Genomic DNA, 20,000 nt, shown 5'->3' with positions numbered 1-20,000 from the left:
TAGTTAAATAAAGCGTTTTTCTAGCTCTTTTCCATCTACAGAAGCACAACCATAATAGAAGACAGCAGTCTTGTCCTACTGAAAAAGGGATATCATACAAAGCACTCAAGATTTATAATCCAGGTGACAAAAATTCTCGGGTGCTGCAACTAATGATAAAAATATCAATATGGCACCAATGGCGCAGCAGAAAATCCTAAAGTGGGGATTTCAAATCGACCGTTTCCTAAACTTAAAAGTACTATGCTTTTAACTGCTGCGACAAAAATCTTGCAACAGAAGCAAATCTCCAGTACAGTTTAAAATTTACATTCATTAAGCACCCATAAACTTGGAGAGACATCGTGAATATCGGTATTCAAGTATTGTAAGAGGCCTGCTGAGATATTGAATGAATTTTGCATTATTTTTTTCTCAAGACAACAAAAGCTATCGATCTACTTGTTCGCTTCGCTCTCGATCTCTTTAAGGCTAGTAGTCACTTCTCTTAACTTTAATAAGCAAATACAGAATCTTAAAATGCCTGATTTGTTTGTTTTTTGTTTGTTTGTTTGTATGGTGCTTTTACGTTGCATGGAACCAGTGGTTATTCAGCAACGGGACCAACGGCTTTACGTGACTTCCGAACCACGTCGAGAGTGAACTTCTATCACCAGAAATACACATCTCTCACTCCTCAATGGAATGGCCGAGAATCGAACCCGCGACCACCGAGGTGGTACGCCAACACCATACCAACCACGTCACTGAGGCGCTAAAATGCCTAATCTTCATGTTCCGTTAACCTGTTCTCAAGGTCATCAACAAGGCCGCCATGATAGAAAACCTAACAGGTCCCATTTAAAACAATCAGCTTGCAGCTTACAAAACTTGCACAACAAATTCATTTAAATTACAAGAAAGAATAAAAATTCTCAAATGGATTTATTATTAGGTAATTAAAATACCAACTGCGAGTAATTTCTTGTGAGATGATAGCTCACCACTTGGCATCCAACTTCAACAACGGTTTAACTTGAAATAAGAATCACAGTTCACACTTCCGTGTACCGTTTACTCTTTTTATTGGATGCATTCTACTCTGGACATTTTCGAAGCTTTTCGTTGTTCAAATTCGAGGCTTAACTCTAATGGTGTGCTGTGACATGGACTCAAAATCGTGCACCAACGAAGCGAACTTCATAACCCAAATGGTAGTTTGAGATTCAAAATGTTACTAGCCTTTCAAACCTATTAACCGTGCCTTCTTTCTACCCCAGGTCAAAAATGAATTAGATAAATTTGTTTCCGTGGATTCAGCGTTTCTGCAAAAATGGTCCTTTCTCGATCCGGCCGTAATGGGGTTAATGTGGCAATGACTTTTCTTTTCTATACCAACTGGGGGAAATGGAGATATACTTATATCTAATATATATATATATATTATATATATATATATTATATATATATAATATATATTGTGTGTGTGTGTGTGTTTATACTTATACAGACACACGTATGTGCATATATATATTAATTTATTTATATCAACTGCGAGAAGACTTAAGTTCCATTTCCGATTAAGGCAATACAACTTCAAGTTCTAGATCAATCCTGTTATAACAACATGGATATTGTTAACCAAATCCGTGGTGGTTATTTGGCTTGGTTTTGAACGGCATGAGGTTAGACACCTCATGCCAAATTATATCTGATTTTATACGTATGTCACAACTGTATTACGTTACTGAGAGACAATGACAAACTATTTACACTACGACCTAAGGCCAAAGAGGAGGCCGTAGCAGCACTCCCACTTTTGTGACGTCATCGCTGACCTAATCAACACAGTGGCTACTACTTCTCTTTTGTTACTGAGAAAAAACTTTACTGGATTCGAGACACACGTGTGTGTGTGTGTGTGTGTGTGTGTGTGTCAGCAATGGTCGTCTACATAAAAAAAAACTAATTTTCCTTTTCCAGGTTGTTTTCATAATAAGGAATCTTCCAAATGTTAATATACCCAGTCTCCCCTATACTACAACCAATTAAGAGTCTACATCAATTTTTTGTTCGATCGTTTCTTACTCTCTATACAAATAAAAGCAACAACACCAAATGCAATCTAATTACCGGGCCCACCTTAATTCTACCTCTCACCTGTCCTTCAAAGTAAGAATAATTCCAAGGGATGTCAATCATTACCTGCAAAGAAAGAAAATAATTAATCATAAATTGTATTATCGATAAAAATTGCAGTTATTCTTAGAACATACTTTCAAAATACACATAAACAAAATATCTAATTTCAATGCCGACCCTATATACAATGTTGAACTTACACTCACATTCCATTTACCATAAAATATAACGGAAGTTTCGAATTGAATTTATTTTAAAAATATACACTAAATAAATTACTTTCACAACCTTACAAAGGTTTTAATATAAATCGAGATCCCATTTGTCTACAGTTGTCATTTACAGTTTTCTTTTAGCCTCCTTTTGCAAGAGGAGGCGCCTCCTCGTAAAAAGCGACAACGAGAGAGAGACCCAACGGCAGAGAGTCACTGGGGAATCAAAAACACGGAAGCGAACTACGACCTTCTATAGGTACATTTGACCTCATGATTGACAGAGACCTGAACAAAAAGCAGATCTAGTATGGCCCCGCCGATCTAACTGTTCCCTCTCCATATAAGAATCCAGCGGAGGAGTGTGAGGTCCTTCGCCTGGATTTGCACAGGTACCAGTCTCCACCAGGAACAACCTGCGACCTCATGAGGAAACCATGAAAGCGACCTGTCCCTCCTACGTACAAAATGAAGATGGAAGTTGGGGCAGGGCGGTGGTGGGTGGGTGTGTTAGGAAGGAAAGGGAAGGAGGGAGTGGAGTGGAGTTGTAAAAACGAGGTGGGGACACCGCAACGCAAACTCGCCTGGTCACTTTTCCCATGCCCAAGACAGGTTGTTGTGGACAAGGTACAGGTATTCTCCGCCAACGCAGCCAACTCACGGGGCATCGCTTGAATTTCGCAAAGGAAACCTAATTGACTGAATTCTTGATACAAACTGGCGTCGCAAAGACTATGGGTCACCAACGCAAAGAACACGTAAGCATCGGCAGTGACTGTTTGGTCTCATTTCAAGGAGACAAAATCATCAGTACAAAATCTTGGCCATTTAGATCATTACGATTAAAGACGATCAGAACTATCAAAAACACAAACGCTTGATAAAATTATTATTAATTATAAAAAGAAAACCCATTTAAGAAAAGTACTACACACCACGCCTGTCACTCAAAATAAAACATAATACCAATAGACGGGAAAACTAAAATAAGGAAAAAGCATAAACTAAAAAAAAAAATTTTTTTTGAGGGGACCACCTAAGCTGTTATAACCTGGACACGCCCAATACCTACATTAGGATAATTGTAAGGCCAAACAATACCGTGAGAGTAAATGTTTGTCAAAACTCAAAGGAGTGGGATATGCAATCCACATTATAGCCAAATATATATATATATATATATATATATATATATAGTATATATATATATATATATATATATATATATATATATAATATATATATATATATATATATATATATATATATGACACAGACATAGGTATATATACATACATGTCATGTCATATTTTTAATTATCTATCTCACCTCCTATATCCACCTAGTTTTATATGTACAAAAATCTAAAGCTATATACTTATGAATATCTTTCTCGTTTTCTATATCCTTCGAGTTTTGCATAATTGTAAATTTCTTATATATATAACAAACAAATCACTTTCAAAAAATAATTCCGAGCATAACTCTTCTTTCTTAAATCATTTACAAATTGCCCTATATTTTCTTCACAATCGCCAAAGAAACATTGTCCAAGATCTGGAACCTCTTAATAAATCTAGCCTTTGAACTACCATCTAGGCATGAGGAGGTTTTGAAGATCAGTTCCATTTGACATGTAATCAACCACTGTATGTTAATCTCTCCCCATATAAGCAACGATAGTGTCGTTTCTCTCTCTCTCTCTCTCTCTTCTCTCTCTCTCTGTGTGTGTGTGTGTGTGTGTGTGTGTGTGTGTGTGTGTGTATCATTCAGTCCGTCTGGGAAGTAACCACCCTGCTTTACACAAGTTGAACTGTAACACTTATTACTGATGGGTTGTACCTAATAGTACACATAATAAATAATCCATATGCAACACCATGCAACTCACCTACTATTGTGTTTTATACTGTATATATGAGTACAATATAAACTCCAAAACCAGAGTCCCATATAGACAATTATAATAATCACATTACTTTTGTTAGTTACGCGAAAAAATATGCACATCATTATACCATAAATTTACAAATCCATTGTTTATGTGTATTTACCTACCTTAATCTAAGCTAATTTACCATGCAACTTTTGTTCTAGCACACACAATATATATATATATATTATATATATATATATCTATATATATATAATATATATATATATATATATATATATATATATTCATTCTTCATCTTTAATAATATTAATTCTTCATCTTTAATAATATGCTGTATAAAACTTTTCTCTATTGCCTACAAGAAACTATAGAGAAAAGGCTAAACACATATCTGCCGTGTTGTGCAAACATTTTACTCAAGTCTCTACATTATTTCTGTGTACTATATTATCATAAGCATACATCCACAAGCCATTAATTTAATAAGTGGCGGCTCAGGAGAAAAAACTTCTTAATGGTATATAAATTGGCCAGAAAACCTTCACGACATTAGGCCTAGTCGTTTCATACACCTACACAAAAAGGCTCTTCAGCAACACGTATAACTTTAAACAAACAGCCGCCATTCTCTCATAGCGTATCTTGCAAGCACTCTCTCAATCCCTAGATATTACGGTCATTCCGCTCCAGTGCTTGTCATAGTCTGTCTATCCCGCACTTTCAAGGTCTTCCCCTCTTTCTTCTTTCAAGGTCTTCCCCTCTTTCTTCCAAACGCCGACTGAATGATGGCAAAGAAAAATCTATGCTCTATGTAGGTAAGTATACATGTATCTATGTGCTTCAAAACTTGCTACTACAAAAAGCGAGAAATCACTCAATATTGGCAAAATATTGAGTAAATTGCTGTCCTTCATTTCTTCGCTGTATGTGAATCATCTCTTGACAATGGGACTCGCCCATGTTAATATTTGTACCATATACTATTATGTACCTACACATTTCTTCCCTTTTCGATCATTCTTACACACAAGTGCACGTGCACACATATAATACATATCTACGTACATTTTACATTATAAACATTTTATATAAATATACAAACGGTTCCAGTTTAAAGTTTAATGGACGAAATTGTATTTTCCGTAGTAGGTGGTGTATCTGATCATTACCAGGTTTACGAGAGAACAAAAACAGATGGCACTTTCTCTGGTTAAGGGTCCTGTTCAATCCAAGGCTGTGATATTGGTTGACAAGCTGGACTGATAGGAAGGAAGTGAGATCATGATAGAAAGAGAAGAGTTGAATCAGAAGAGGTGAAGCCAGTCAGGGGTCACAGGAGAGAAGAGGAATAAAGTTAATTGAGAGGTGGTTTGGCCACATTAAGAGAATGGAGGAGAACACGGCAGAAAATAATACAGTCTTCATTCTTATTGTTTGGGAGGAAGCCGTAAAGGAAGAGATTCATTGTGAATCTGACTGAATGAAAGACGTGTTGGAACACGAGGGCCTTTGCACCCAGAAAGCGCAGAAGTGCGCGCAAAGTATGAGGTAGGCGGCGCATTGTCCTCAGTAGGAGTAACACACTACTGACGACCATTCTCTGTAATCATATTGTGGTGGGTTTCTGCCTTCACCCACCAGACATCGGTTCAAAAAATACATGGCAATATCGTTCACTTTTCTTCTGAAACCACCTCCTAATAGGGTAAATCATTTATGTATATATACGTATATGTACGCATACACACACACACACACACACACATACATTATAGTCTATATATAATATATATATATATATATATATATATATATATATATATATATATATATATATATATTACAGCAGAAACATTTCGACTCCGAATGCAGCCCTTGGCATTCAGCTTTAAGTCAGGTTGACCACTCCAACGACCATGTCTTTGGCAACATGGACACTCCATTTAAGTTTTCAACCCTTGTGATGCAGTCAGAGAGAGAGAGAGAGAGAGAGAGCTCTAATATTTATTTCTTTTTTTTTTCCAGAACCGATGACCACAAGTATGTCAATAACGCCGAGGACGAAGAAGAATCCGATGATGGCGGATATCAAAGCCAGGAGTCATCACCCCCCCCCCCACCCCCCCCCACCCGCCTTTGGCCATGCCACCCCGGTGAAATATTTCCTCTCCGCACAATGGAGGATTAAGGATAAAGATGCACCTGCTATCGAGTAGATAAAGAAGTATACAAAATAAACGTCCTGCTGACGTACACTTCGCACCGAAGTAAGAGATAAGCTCACCCTTATACACTATAATATTCATATACGTGTACATGTGTGTATATATACACACAAACATATATATATATATATATATATATATATATATATATTACAAATAAATTATATACATACGTATATATATATATTAATCATATATATGTGCATACGAATATATCACACACATATTATATATATATATATATATATATATATATATATATATTATAGTGTATATATATGTATGTATATATATATATATATATATATATATATATATAATATATTATATATATAGTGTGTATCATAGTAGTATGGTATACATATATATATGTATATGTGTATATACATATATATAATATATATATATATATATATATATATATATATATATATATATACATACAATATTCTACGTACGTGTGTTCTACATGTATAAATAAATCTGAATGACAATAATATTTAACGTGTAATAAACGTTAAATCCAGTAAACATACAGCACAAAATGTCAAACATGGAGATAAATCTTGAGTGACAATAAATTTAAGTTGTAATAAGCGTTAAATCCAGTAAACATACAGCACAAAATGTCAAACATGGATGAACAAGAACATCAACGACCTTCAGATACAAAGGACGATCACTCAAACAGCCAAAGAATCCAGATCAAATCTAATGTCAAAGTGTGCCAGCAGAAGGTAAAGACTCTGATGAAATATTCCGAGGGAGAATAGGTCACGCTGAATTACTTCACGCTCAAAAGTTAGGGGAACTGAGTGAGAATATAGGAGAACAAATTACTCAACACCAGAAACATTTGAAAAAATAAACATTTGGATGTTTCACTCAGAGAAGACTAATTAAGTTTATGTGAACACGGCCATAAATACCGACAAAGCATAACACTAGAAACATTCTATGTATGTTTGAGAGAGAGAGAGAGAGAGAGAGAGAGAGAGAGAGAGAGAGAGAGAGAGAGAGAGAGAGAGAGAGAGAGTTTATTTACATATTTTATTAATCTGCCAATGATTTTATATAGATTCCATGAACAAAATACCAAGAAAAAACTATACATGGCGGAGTTATATTATTCCCAGCATCAACCTAATCATGTACCGCAAATAAAGCATGCATAGGTACCTCACCCTTCCCTCCAGCTCTTGCTGCATCAGCTTCTTTGTTGTTTTATCACTCGAGATGAAAGAGAGCACAGGATGCTGCCTGTAGTGTTTTGCCATTATCACAGCATAATAAATATTTCTCATTAGGATGTATCCCACAAATCATTCTAATTAAAATTTACAGAAACCTGGTTGTCATGAAGCGTATAAATAACAGAAGTCCCGTTACCATCAGTCCTAACGGTATATAATTAACGGCACACTGATATGGTTGAACTTAAACATTAGCTGCGGGGTGGATGTGGTTAGGAGAGAAATCCTCTGATAAATATACGACTGCCAAGCCTACGAGGAAACAATGTAATGAATGTGGAATAATAGTAACGAAGCAATATTAGTTACTAATGATAGCCCACAGGAGATAATAATGGAGAAACCGTGACAAATTACTAGCGTAGTAATTAAATGACTAGATTCAGTGTTCTTCAAATACATGATGTACACTGTGCGGCCGTGATAATTTCTGTGGAAAAGTAAATTAAAATATTAACTTGGTGATAAGAACTTTTGTTAAAGTATTCATCGATTTTTCTTGAGCAATCAAACTTAATGTAGCTGTGCTTATCCGGAAAAAGTCAGAGGGTAGTACTACACTGGAAGAAATCCTAACACTGAATCAGTATGAATTGTAAAAGTATCTTTTCCTCATTTCTGTAAAAATACGGGGTACAGTTACCATATTTCCTTGTGAAACTGGTTGTTATATTTCTCTTGGAGTAGAAAATCTCCTCAAACTATTATCAAATAACTTATAATCAAGTGAAAATGGACAGTGACGTGAACTTTCCTGGTAGACCTCTACGTCACCAATTTAAAATCAAATAAAAACACGCAATACCTTATTATAAGACGAGCACCCTAACCGTTGCTTTTTCTAATGGTGAATGGACAGAGATGTCTAAAAGACGAACATGAATGTGCGGTGAATGGAATACGTAGTACCACATGCAAACAATACGGATTCAAGCATTTCGAAGAACGGAAAAAAAAGGTCTGCTTAATACATGAAGCGGGACTTTTTTTGTAACTTGCAAAAACAACCATGTTTTAATATTGAATGTATTTCACTGAACCCTTTGCAGTTTTCAAATTTTTTCTGAAATCAATTCGGACAAATCATATTCGTAGGATATATATAATGGAAGACCGAGAAAATACTTTACCTACCTACATACATACATACATACATACATATATATTTATATACATATGTAAATATGTAAATATATATATGATATATATATATATATATGATTATATAGAATGAGATATATATGATATAGAGAGAGAGAGAGAGAGAGGGAGAGAGAGAGAGAGAGAGGCGCACTTGTCACTAATTGCTATACCTAAGCTATGCTGACAAATATTGGACCTTAGAAATTAAAATTCTCAGGATAATGCGAATTCGATATCAATAGGTTATTGGTATCATATCTACATGCATCTCTCTCTCTCTCTCTCTCTCTCTCTCTCTCTCTCTCTCTCTCTCTCTTCTCTCTGTCCATATATAGCTTATATATATATATATATATATACTATATAATATATATATATATATATATATAATATATATATATATACACACACACACATACATACACCATCATACACACAAATTTAATATACGCATATAGAGACACGAGAGAATTTTTATATTTTCTGTTATGCAAGGCATGTTACAAAATACGCAACCACAATTACCTAGCTTAGTTCCGGAACATACTAAACGTTTTTTTTTTTTTTTTAAACAAGTGTTGAGGATTGCCAACTTGGGTGAACAAAAGCAAAAATTCCAGAGACTGAATTACAGCGTAATAAAGTAACTAAAATTAAAACCAACTTCAGTTGTGGCACCAAACGTCTTAAAAATTTCCACATTTCTTAATGCTCAAAATGATGTTTGTTCACAGTGTTTGAACAGCAAATCAAGATAAGGTTGCTTCAGCCCTAGGCACAAATTTTTAAAACCCGTAATAATTAGTTATTATAACAAGCATAAAAATTAGTTTATCACAGGTTTTTTTAAACATCCTCTAAGCACAATACTCAAGGTTCGCTGATAACTACGCTACCAACCACCTCAAATTAATGCAATTACGCTTTTAAAGTCTTTAAGACACAAAGACACAAGAAGCTCGGTGGACTGCCTACAAAATCTTCCTGAATTGTTCTCAGTTTATATTTATTTTATATTTCTGACTGGCTGAGATCAACAAGTCGACTAAGAACTGGGTACCCAGTTCATTTTGGTTCAACAGATGCATCATGGGCATTTTCACTCGCAGATGCAAATGCGCAACAGTCATCTGGCGAGGAAAAATCTCACACAATCAGAAGGAAACTGCTAAGACGATTAAACATAGAACGCAGTAAATCCACTTCCCATGACTGCTAACAACATTCCTTACTGACAATAAGGAGAAAATGAATCATATAAAAACTTGACGTACATGACCGCTGCTTGTATCATGTTGACGAGGCCATCAAAAACTAGTTTGGGAATTAGGCTAATCACGGCATGAGTCTTATGCCTTTAGGGCACAATCACCTCAGCTCTTTCTAATACAGTTTACTTATGTCATAATACCGGTCTGCCTGTGTTATGTACAACGCCATAGGTAAGCCAAAAGGGATTCAAATATAAAACTCGTCAACTTTTACGATAAAACCTAAAACTACTTAATCAAAGCTCTAAAGGTAAAGTTTTAAAGAAACGGTATAGCAGTTGTATAGCAACCAATGCATCATTAATCAATTCAACAACTAAGCGCACCAAATCAGTTGCAAAGATTTAACCCGGAAATTAAAAATAAATTTTCCACGTATACCAATTAACAATAAGAAATTTGTATACCTACAGAAAAATTGAAAAATTCATTTGAAAAAAAAATACCGTTAGTCGATTACATTATTGGCCCAAATCCAACCCCTTCTCGTAGCAGAATTATAAAAAAAACCAAGGCCACTTTAAGGCCAAAGGTAGTTTTTTTTTTTTCCACTAATACCCGGTAAAACTAAACTCCATCTTGTGACCAACTGAACACGAAAATCGTGAACCTGCGGAAATATAATCCCAGACAGAGTATAATTATTACAATATACTAACCCTAACAAGATGATAAACTGAAACCAAACTGAAATGTTATCTATACAAAAGCGAAAGGTTTTCCAACACAGCTACCTAGATCCAACAATCAAAAGGCCATAATCCTAAAATTTAGAATTATTAAAAAGCAAAAACTCCTGAATATATTTTAGCTAATAAAGCACCAAAGAACGGGACAAGCTGGGCGTGGCAAGGGAGGCGTGGTGACTGGGATGAATCAAAAAAGGATTATGTGCACGCAGGGACATGACAAGCACGGAAGTGGAGGCTCTCTGCCTCACTTCTAAATAGACGTGAGAGGTGTCACAGTGATCATATCAATCCCCTAGTCATGAGTCGCGTGAGTCGGGTGAGGTCATCGTCATAATGTAAAGTTTTAAGTATGATGACCTTGCATTTCAAAGATTTCAGCAATTCTGAAGGCTACTTGGGAACGCAAAACCTTACACATATTCCGCATGCGTGTATACACACACACACACACACACACACACACACACACACACATATATATATATATATATCATATATATATATATATGTTGTATATATATATATATATATATATATATATATATATATATAGATATACACATATATATATAACATATATACACCTTTTAAGAATTAAAGCATCACAAAATAAAATTAACAAATAAACGAGAAAAAATGGGCTAAGCACTACAAAGCCAAATATACCCTCAAAATTTACTAAGTGTTTATCAAGTAAAAGCGTCTCGCTGACAAAGACGGAAATGAATGCAATAGAAACGATCAAAAGGCAACGGACGAGTCATATGAATGTGGGCGTGGCAGTATAGGGGGTGGGTAGGGAAGAGGGGGAGGAAGCGTCTCAGGTGAAACCTTACACTAGCTCGAGTTATGCCACCCTACAAGTGCCCCACATCCCTCCTCCGTCCGCCCCATCTCCTGTGACCAAGGGGAGTGGATTAGGGCCATCTAACACCGTTTGTCACCTAAAACTCACACCGGGGGCATAACAGGCTGCCGAGTGTGCGTGTAAAAATGGGCAAGGCACAATGAGTCAACACGCTTACTGAGAAAGTACACATGGAAGCATTCTGTACACGTGGTGGAGTGATGTCACTGGAGAGAGAGAGAGAGAGAGAGAGAGAGAGAGAGAGAGAGAGAGAGAGAGATAGAGAGAGAGAGAGAGGATGGGAGAGAGAGAGGAGATGAAAACTTTGTTGAAAAAGAGAGAGGAGAGGAGGAGAGAGAGATGCGTTAACAAGATCAACTTTCATCTTTTTATTAGGTTTCGCCCAAGTCTTATCAGAAACTATTTCAATACATGAGTTATTTATTCATCAAAACAAAACAATAACTTTTGAAGAGAACGTTTTTGGAAGAGAACTCTCCACACTAAGTTTCAAACTTGGAATGCAACTTTGAACATTCATATAATTAATATTTTCTTTTTCGTTCTGTTATCAAGAAAAAGCAAATGGCGAGGCCACTACCAAGGCCACTAAAAATGTATGACAGGCAATGAAGCATTTAACACAGATAAGTGGGCAGGATATATCAACAACCAATAACCATAATTTGCTGAAGCTCGCCAGATCCATTCATTAGGTGACCTTCTCGAAGTGGTTAATTTTGATGAGAAATCTTCTCGGAGAAGAGATGGTGTTGGTGATAATCCAGTTCAACTGAGCCGATTTCTCTTGACAGTTACCCGTTTCAAGAAGGCCATACTAGAAGAATTCTGGCATGTGCCATCAATTTCTGTCCACCCGTTCTTGAGTTATCTCAACACGCATGCGCGCGCGCAAACGCAAACAGACAAGGCGAAGATAGTTCATTTTCACATGGTCCTTAATTTAAATAAAAAACGGTTATAAAAAGTTGAAAGAATACAGAGATTAGGCCGAAAGCCAAGCGCTGGCACCTAAGAGGTCGATCAGAGCTGAGAGAGAAATTGATTATTGATCGTAATAACGTTTCGAAGGTGTAAAACTGGAGGAAAACCTCGCAGTTGCACTAGAAAACAGTTTTCAGAGAGGGTGGAAAGTCAGATGGAAGGAAGAGAATATGAATAGAGGTGCATTAAAAGAAATGAGCGAGGTTGCAGCTAGGGGCCGAAGGGACGCTGCAAAGACCCCTAAGTAATGCTTACAGTGCAACACGTAAAATGCACTGACGGCACTAACCCCTCCCTACGAAGTACAAGAAATTCACGAAACTTCAATCGATGCATAAAGACGCTTTAATTAAAAATAGGTGAAAATTGAATCGACACACAAAGACGTTTTAATTAGAACTAGGTAAAAATACACAAAGACTTTTTAATTAGAAATAGAAAAAAAAAACTGATTCGATACACAAAGGCGTTTTAATTAGCACACCTTCACACAACACACAAATGCTATTGTGGGTATTTAAAGGTCAAGATGGGCACCATTTAGTATGTGACAACTAAATGTGCCCACACAGTGACCAAGGCGCAAGATGGCGACGTAGGCGGAGCATTTAACCCCCCTCCAAAGGGGGGCGCTCCCCTTAAGAAAAAATTCGTCTGCTGAAATTGGAATCGAGGTATTAAAGGAAGCAGGCCATAAAATGGAAGCGAATATCCGCCTCGGTCTTTCAGCTCCGAAAAGATAAAAGAAAAATGCAGGTTGTTGGAAATTTTGCAGGACGCCGTTAATCATCTTGTAACAAGCAGAGCTTAAAATACCTGACTTAACGTCTTTGAGAAACTATGATGATGCACAGGTTTTTTCATTAGCGGAAAGGCAAAAGAGTTTCCACGCCCTCTTTCAAGATATAAAAAAAAGGCAAGCGGAACTGAAGTCATATTAGGCGACAGGAAAGTTCAAGAAGAAGAAGAAGATAAAAAAGAGGTTTTATTGGGGAAAAATGAGAAGAGACTTGAAAACTCATGGAAAACTTAGTGCATACCTGAGGGAGCTCAACATCCCCTCCTTTAAAACATGTGTATAGAAAGATATGGATGAAGAGAAGGCAGATCTGCCGCAAGTTCTTCGCAACCTTTCCGAGATGGAGAGGGAAATCTCCTTCATTTTCAATCCTTTGGCTCCCAACATCCGCGACAATTTCCTCCTCTCTCCTCCCGACCCTAAATGCAAAATCCGTCACTCATTTCTCGAGTGCTCCATGAAACCCTCCTCTTTCCTGCCCAATGGTGAGGAACGCCATCACAGATTTTCCCTCTCTTGTCCGCTCCACATTTCAGCTTGCATCACTGACATCATCGCCATCCTGAGTTTCACCTTTCATCAACATTGTATCAAATGTATTTCAAGCAGCCGCGTTGACGAACCTTTTCCATTTGTTTCCCACCCTTTTCAGATTGGATGACTGTCATCTACGTATATCTCAGCAGCTGCTAACAATACCCTTTCGCCATCCCATACCACATGGTATGGCAAAAGTAAGAAAAAAAAGCAGCAAATAAAAAAAAAAAGCCTTTTTGGCGTAAAAAAGAACAAGCGATCTCACTAACTGCGCAAGAACAGATGCCTAGGACAATAAGGCCCGACCATATAAATATACTTACAACCCACGATGAGTGTGTGTGTGTAAATATGAGAGAGAGAGAGAGAGAGAGAGAGAGAGAGAGAGAGAGAGAGAGAGAGAGAGAGAGAGACGTAACCCTATCCGAAATACATTTCACATCAAGGCCATTAAGATTAAAGGCTTGTGACTCATCACTCTAGCTAAGAGGATGATATTACAATTAAAACTGACATTGGGATACCTTGTACACATTGCATTATAACTTTTGGCCTTAGCACTTAGGTCATTTTATTTATTCGTTCACCCCATGATACAGAGCAGCCAATTCAGTTATTCTGATCACTGAGATACTTAAATGTCTGACGAGAGAGAGAGAGAGATAGAGAGAGAGAGGCGAGAGAGAGAGAGAGAGAGAGAGAGAGAGAGAGAGAGAAAACCTTTATTCCCTAGACAACTTGAGTAGTATGAGACAAATATCTGCTTAGGATTACTAAGCCCAGAGAGAGAGAGAGAGAGAGAGAGAGAGAGAGAGAGAGAGAGAGAGAGAGAGAGAGCCCTTTATTCCTTCGACAACTTGAGTCGTACGAGACAAATATCTGCTAAGGATTACTAAGCCCTGAGAGAGAGAGAGAGAGAGAGAGAGATGAGAGCCCAGGAGAGAGAGAGAGAGCGAGAGAGAGAGAATTCCCTAGACTTAAGTAGTAGAGAGAGACCATTATTATGAGACAGATATCTGCTTAGAATTACTACCTGAACTCCCGTCACCTGATACCTCGACCGCCTCAGCAACTGGAGACCTCACCCAAATGCATGTTATATTACCCCTTGACGCCCCAGGCAACAATCCATTAGCAGTTGCTCTCCTAGCAAGCAATGAATCGGAAGAGGGGTATTACAGTAAGCAATTTCATCTCACACATTTCTCAATAGAAATGACCAAATGTGATAAATATTTGTCACGCTAGCGTTTTTCTGTTCGACTGAAGATGGTAATCATAATTAATAATAATAACATTAAGAATCTTAATTCACTTTCTTGTAGCCTATACCCTCTTAGATGACTGCTTGTGCGCTGTCGACACGTCAGAGGAAATAAACGTAAGACAACTGAAATCTTTATATGTCCTTAGGAAACCTGATATACCAGCTACATACTGATGAGAAAATGATAAGAAGAAGAATTGAGAAGATTGTATATAAATTAAATGCCGTTGAAACAGCTATAATATTCAATGCTACTGTACTCAGAGAAGGCCTCCTTCCTGATAATAATAACACTAATAATAAAAATGGATACACAAACGGGAATAAGAGCAGCAGTACCAATCATGCTGCTCCCCATTTAAACAAACTCCCCAATGCTCACCAACCAACAGCCCAAACAAAACTGCTCTATCCACGGCCACAACAGGCCCCCCAACCCCCTGAACAGATCACCTGACGCATATCAATGGAAAGAGAAAACCGAAAAGCCTCCAAAGAAAAGTAGGCGAATGCATGAAGCTACAATAAGATGCCGCCGACGACTAAACTTCCACAAGACAAGACATATCGAATGTCACGGGACGGAATTCCGTCGAGAAGTGGGTTGGAGGACGAGTGGGAAAGGCAGCGGTGGGTGGGTGGGTTGGATGGGGTTGATGATGCATTTCCCCTACTTTTCTCTTTTACCTTCCTTTCTCCATTCTTCTGATTTTTTTCTTCTTCGCTCAAAAAAGATGGCGGATGCGTATTCACAAACATATTCTTGGAAACCGTCCCGGTTGGAAGGAGGAAGTATGATTTCAGTTGTTATTCATGAATTAATCAGACAATATTCGTTGACCTAAATATACAAACAAACGTTGGTTGCTGGCTAGAGTGGCAAGAGCTTTTTAAAGTGCCCATCCAATAATTATGCTTATCACTCTAGTAACCACTGCACCGACCATCTGCCCAAGGGAATCTTGTTCGCTGAAGTCACAGTGGTGAGGGTTTCTTCACATAGTTATAATGTTTAGTTAAGGTCAGTCAAAATAAGAACGTGTCTGATGAATTCTTCCTGGTAAGAGCATAGGAATTGGAGATCATGAAATAAAGCACCTAAAACGCCATCACGTTTTCTGTTTATGCTTAAAACTAGGAGCAACCTGTAAAGCGGTTGTTGTTGTTTTTAAATTGATTCTCCAACCATAGTCTTCTGCGACTAAAATGAATGAGATATTAATCCCAGATGCAGAGTTGCAATCAGATTTGTCAGTCTTAGTGCCCCTCACAAAACCAAAATAGCAGCGATATGAACTAGAGCATTTCGCCTATGCTCATGACACGTTTGCAGAAAAAAATCCAAAGATATAGAAACACCTTAGGATGAGGTCATTCAGCGATGAAAGGGAATTTGAAAGTAGAAAGATTTGACAGGTGTGACAGGAAGGAAACCTCGCTGCTGCACTAGGAAACAATCGGGAAAGGGTGGATAGCAAGATGGAAGAAAGAGAATATGAAAGGAGGTGGTACAGTAAAAGGAGTGAAAGTGGTTACAGTTAGAGGCCGAAGGGACGCTGCAAGGAACCTCCAGTAATGTCTAGTGCAGTGCACCGCGTGAATTGCAACAACACTACCAGCTCCGGGATAAAAACCTAGGAAAATTTTGCTACAAGTATTGTCCAGATGAAAGATAAAGGATCTAAAGGCGTCTATGAGATCGAAAACCAATGCTTCTGACACAACAGTAAAGTAAACGAAAAAGAAAATCGATTTTGGGATTCCTTTCGAAAAGCTCCCCAGACACCCGGAAATTTCCTATAGGAAAGGATGAGCAGAATCCAAGTAAACCGGCTCAGATAACTAGGAAACTCGGTGAGGCCAAACTAGTTCCCGAGTGGGCGTTGACGGAAGAGGTCTTAGGACGAAAGGTACGACCACTGATTACGGGGTCGACCTGCCCATCCAGTTTAACAATTGCTTTAGGGTATGATGATGGCGTACGGTAGGTTATCGAGTATCGTTATGACTTAAAAGAGGAAATAGGTTACAGTGTCAACAGACGGATGACCCTGAACAACGCCAGAGAGAGAGAGAGAGAGAGAGAGAGAGAGAGAGAGAGAGAGAGAGAGAGAGAGAGCACACAATGCAACAGGTCGTTTACTTCCTCTATCAGAGATCTCCAACGAACTGCAACGAATTCTTGGGACAGCCAATAATCTTTCACAAGCTACCGTCCACAAACTACCCTGTGTCGGTGTCGAACTGAATTGACACTGTCATGCATATCGTACTGTTAAATCCCTTCTCTGAACGATGTCTCATTTTCCATCTGAGTTCCTTGAAAAAGTGGCTCAAGTAGCAAAGTTATCTGGTGATAATTTTGCTAGTACTGCGCACTACAGTGGCGCATATGAGCCTTATCATTCTAGCTACGATATTTTGATAAAAACGAAAAAAGTTAAAACTAATGAAAAATTTCTTTTAATATTCTCAAGTTAGCAATAATCCATGAGTAAATGCAGTATTGAAAACATACTTTTTTCAGTAATGGAACTGCATAAAAATACTCTTGCATCTTCTATTGTATGTATGTATGTGTATGTATGTATATATATATATATATATATGTATATATATATATATATATATATATATATATATATATATATCATATATATCATCATAGTATACATTTTACACGCATACCGCGAACTCCATCATCTCGTTCAAGGCAAAAGCTACAATATTCGCTTGCGCTTATGAAACCTTTCCGTATGAAGTGAGCGTAAAGCAATTTCATGGTGTTTTATTTCACGTTTCCCAATCCCATTCCGGGCTTCTCCCAACCCCACTAACCTCATCCCTCCTCCCACCAACCCCCCTTTAGTATTTACACGAAGTACGATTATCTCACTGTGATGTCAGAAAGGAGGTTTCTCGGGAACGAATGAAAACTGCAGCCAACCTTTATCTTCTGCCATTGTAGTATTGTCACTGCTACAGCCAGTCAATCTGTTTTGAGTAACTATTCGAAAATCCAACGCGGCTTCAACGACACACCGGGCTATTAAAAAGGGATGTTATTCTATCTGTTTCACTCTTTCTCAAAAACACACAAACACACACACACACACACACACACTATATATATATATATATATATATATATATATATATATATATATATATATATATATATATATATTTATATATATGCAAAGTTAAACACTGTATCAGTGTTCTAATATGTTGTAGGAAGCCCACTAAAATTTGGAAAAAATTGAAAGTTTTTTATTTAAGCTTTCGGAGAGTACATTCTCTCCCTCTTTCAGAAAGAAAAATAAAAGTTACACAAACTGTAAAACAACGGTCAAGGTAAAAGAAATAACATACAAGCATATGGTTGTATCAGAATAACTGCCTTACGGTGGTTTGCCAATCTTGTTAAACACCTTAGCTACTCTAACTACATGCTTTGTCATAATTGCATTACAGAAAAGGTCCAGTTTAAAATTACTCTTATATATATTCATAGCGTCAACATTTTGGATCAAAATAGATTCTAAAAGTTTTCTTTTTTCAGTGTTATTAACAACCTTTATGTTTTTCATTTTGTCTAGGTTAACCATATGACTTTTACTTTGTCTATGTTGAAACAGGGCGTTGTTTTCATCACCTTTCCTTAATGAGTCACGATGTTGTCTTTTTCTTGTCAAAATCAATCATTTCTCCTATACATGTTTTATGACACTCTTGACAGGGAATTTCGTAAATGCATCCTTGTGTTTTGTCTACATTTTAAACATCATTTGTTAGATACTTCTTTTTAACAGTGTTTGTATTTTTGTAATTAATACTGGGACAATGTTTGCAAAAATTTCAAATATTTCGTTTAAAAGTCCAGGGTTTGCTTTGGTTTGTGGTAAGACTAAAACACTTTTATTATTACCTAAGAAGCATCTTTTCTCCCTTGCCACATAATATATTCTACGTGCCTTAAAATGCGCCCTTTGAATAAAATTTGTATTGTAACCAAGTGCAGTGAAAACATTTTTGATATGATTGATTTCAATTTTTTCCAAATTTCAGTGGGCTTCCTACAACTATATATATATATATATATATATATATATATATATATATATATATATATATATATATATATATATATATATGCATAGGACAGATTTGAAATTTACATATATCTAATTAAGCTGCCGCAAGGGTAACATATTAATTCATCAGTCTTGAGTTACGATGAAACATATATGTAATCCACTGTATGAAGAGAGAGAGAGAGAGAGAGAGAGAGAGAGAGAGAGAGAGAGAGAGAGAGAGAGAGAGAGAGAGAGAGAGAGTCTTTGGACCAGTCCCAGAACTTTTACCAAAAGTGCGAAAAAGAAAAGTGGCGTCAGGCAATGAACACAATGGAAGCGTGTCCCATTTTCAAAATAATATCCAGTAACAGCGTATTCCTTTTCAAATAAAAAAAAATAAAAATAAAACAGACATGACACATATAAACACAAAAGCTCTTTCCATTTTCCAGTTCATTTCCTTGGCCAACAACAGTCGGCAAAGGATGGAAAGTGGTAAAAAATCCTGAGGTAACGTCTCTGTTCGGAATCAAAGTTAATAAAAAGTAAAATATGCTGCTAAGGCGACTTAACAGGGCGAAAATCCCCCTCATTGTAGAACTAATCAACCAAGAAACAAACATGCCTGGCTTTCTTCGGCTGGAGTTTCTCA

The 20,000-nt window shown here is 37.0% G+C and overlaps 1 protein-coding gene across 7 annotated transcripts in view; it reads right to left on the bottom strand.

The window, feature by feature from the left end:
• LOC135220695 (ecotropic viral integration site 5 ortholog-like) overlaps window positions 1–20,000 on the bottom strand; it is a 431,521-nt gene that overhangs the window by 259,035 nt on the left and 152,486 nt on the right. The window contains exon 1 of one of the 7 annotated variants that reach the window (XM_064258093.1): window positions 2,140–2,176. The exons of 5 other annotated variants lie outside the window; for them this stretch is intronic. The gene's annotated coding sequence lies outside the window, so the exon portion shown is untranslated. Of the gene's footprint in view, window positions 1–2,139; window positions 2,177–20,000 lie in introns of those variants that run through there. One more of the 7 variants, XM_064258092.1, reaches the window with a different exon arrangement.

This window comes from Macrobrachium nipponense, chromosome 2 (assembly GCF_015104395.2).
Source record: "Macrobrachium nipponense isolate FS-2020 chromosome 2, ASM1510439v2, whole genome shotgun sequence".
NCBI lineage: Eukaryota > Metazoa > Arthropoda > Malacostraca > Decapoda > Palaemonidae > Macrobrachium > Macrobrachium nipponense.
Note: the sequence above shows the minus strand (reverse complement) of the source record. Positions and strands in the feature narration are given on the sequence as shown.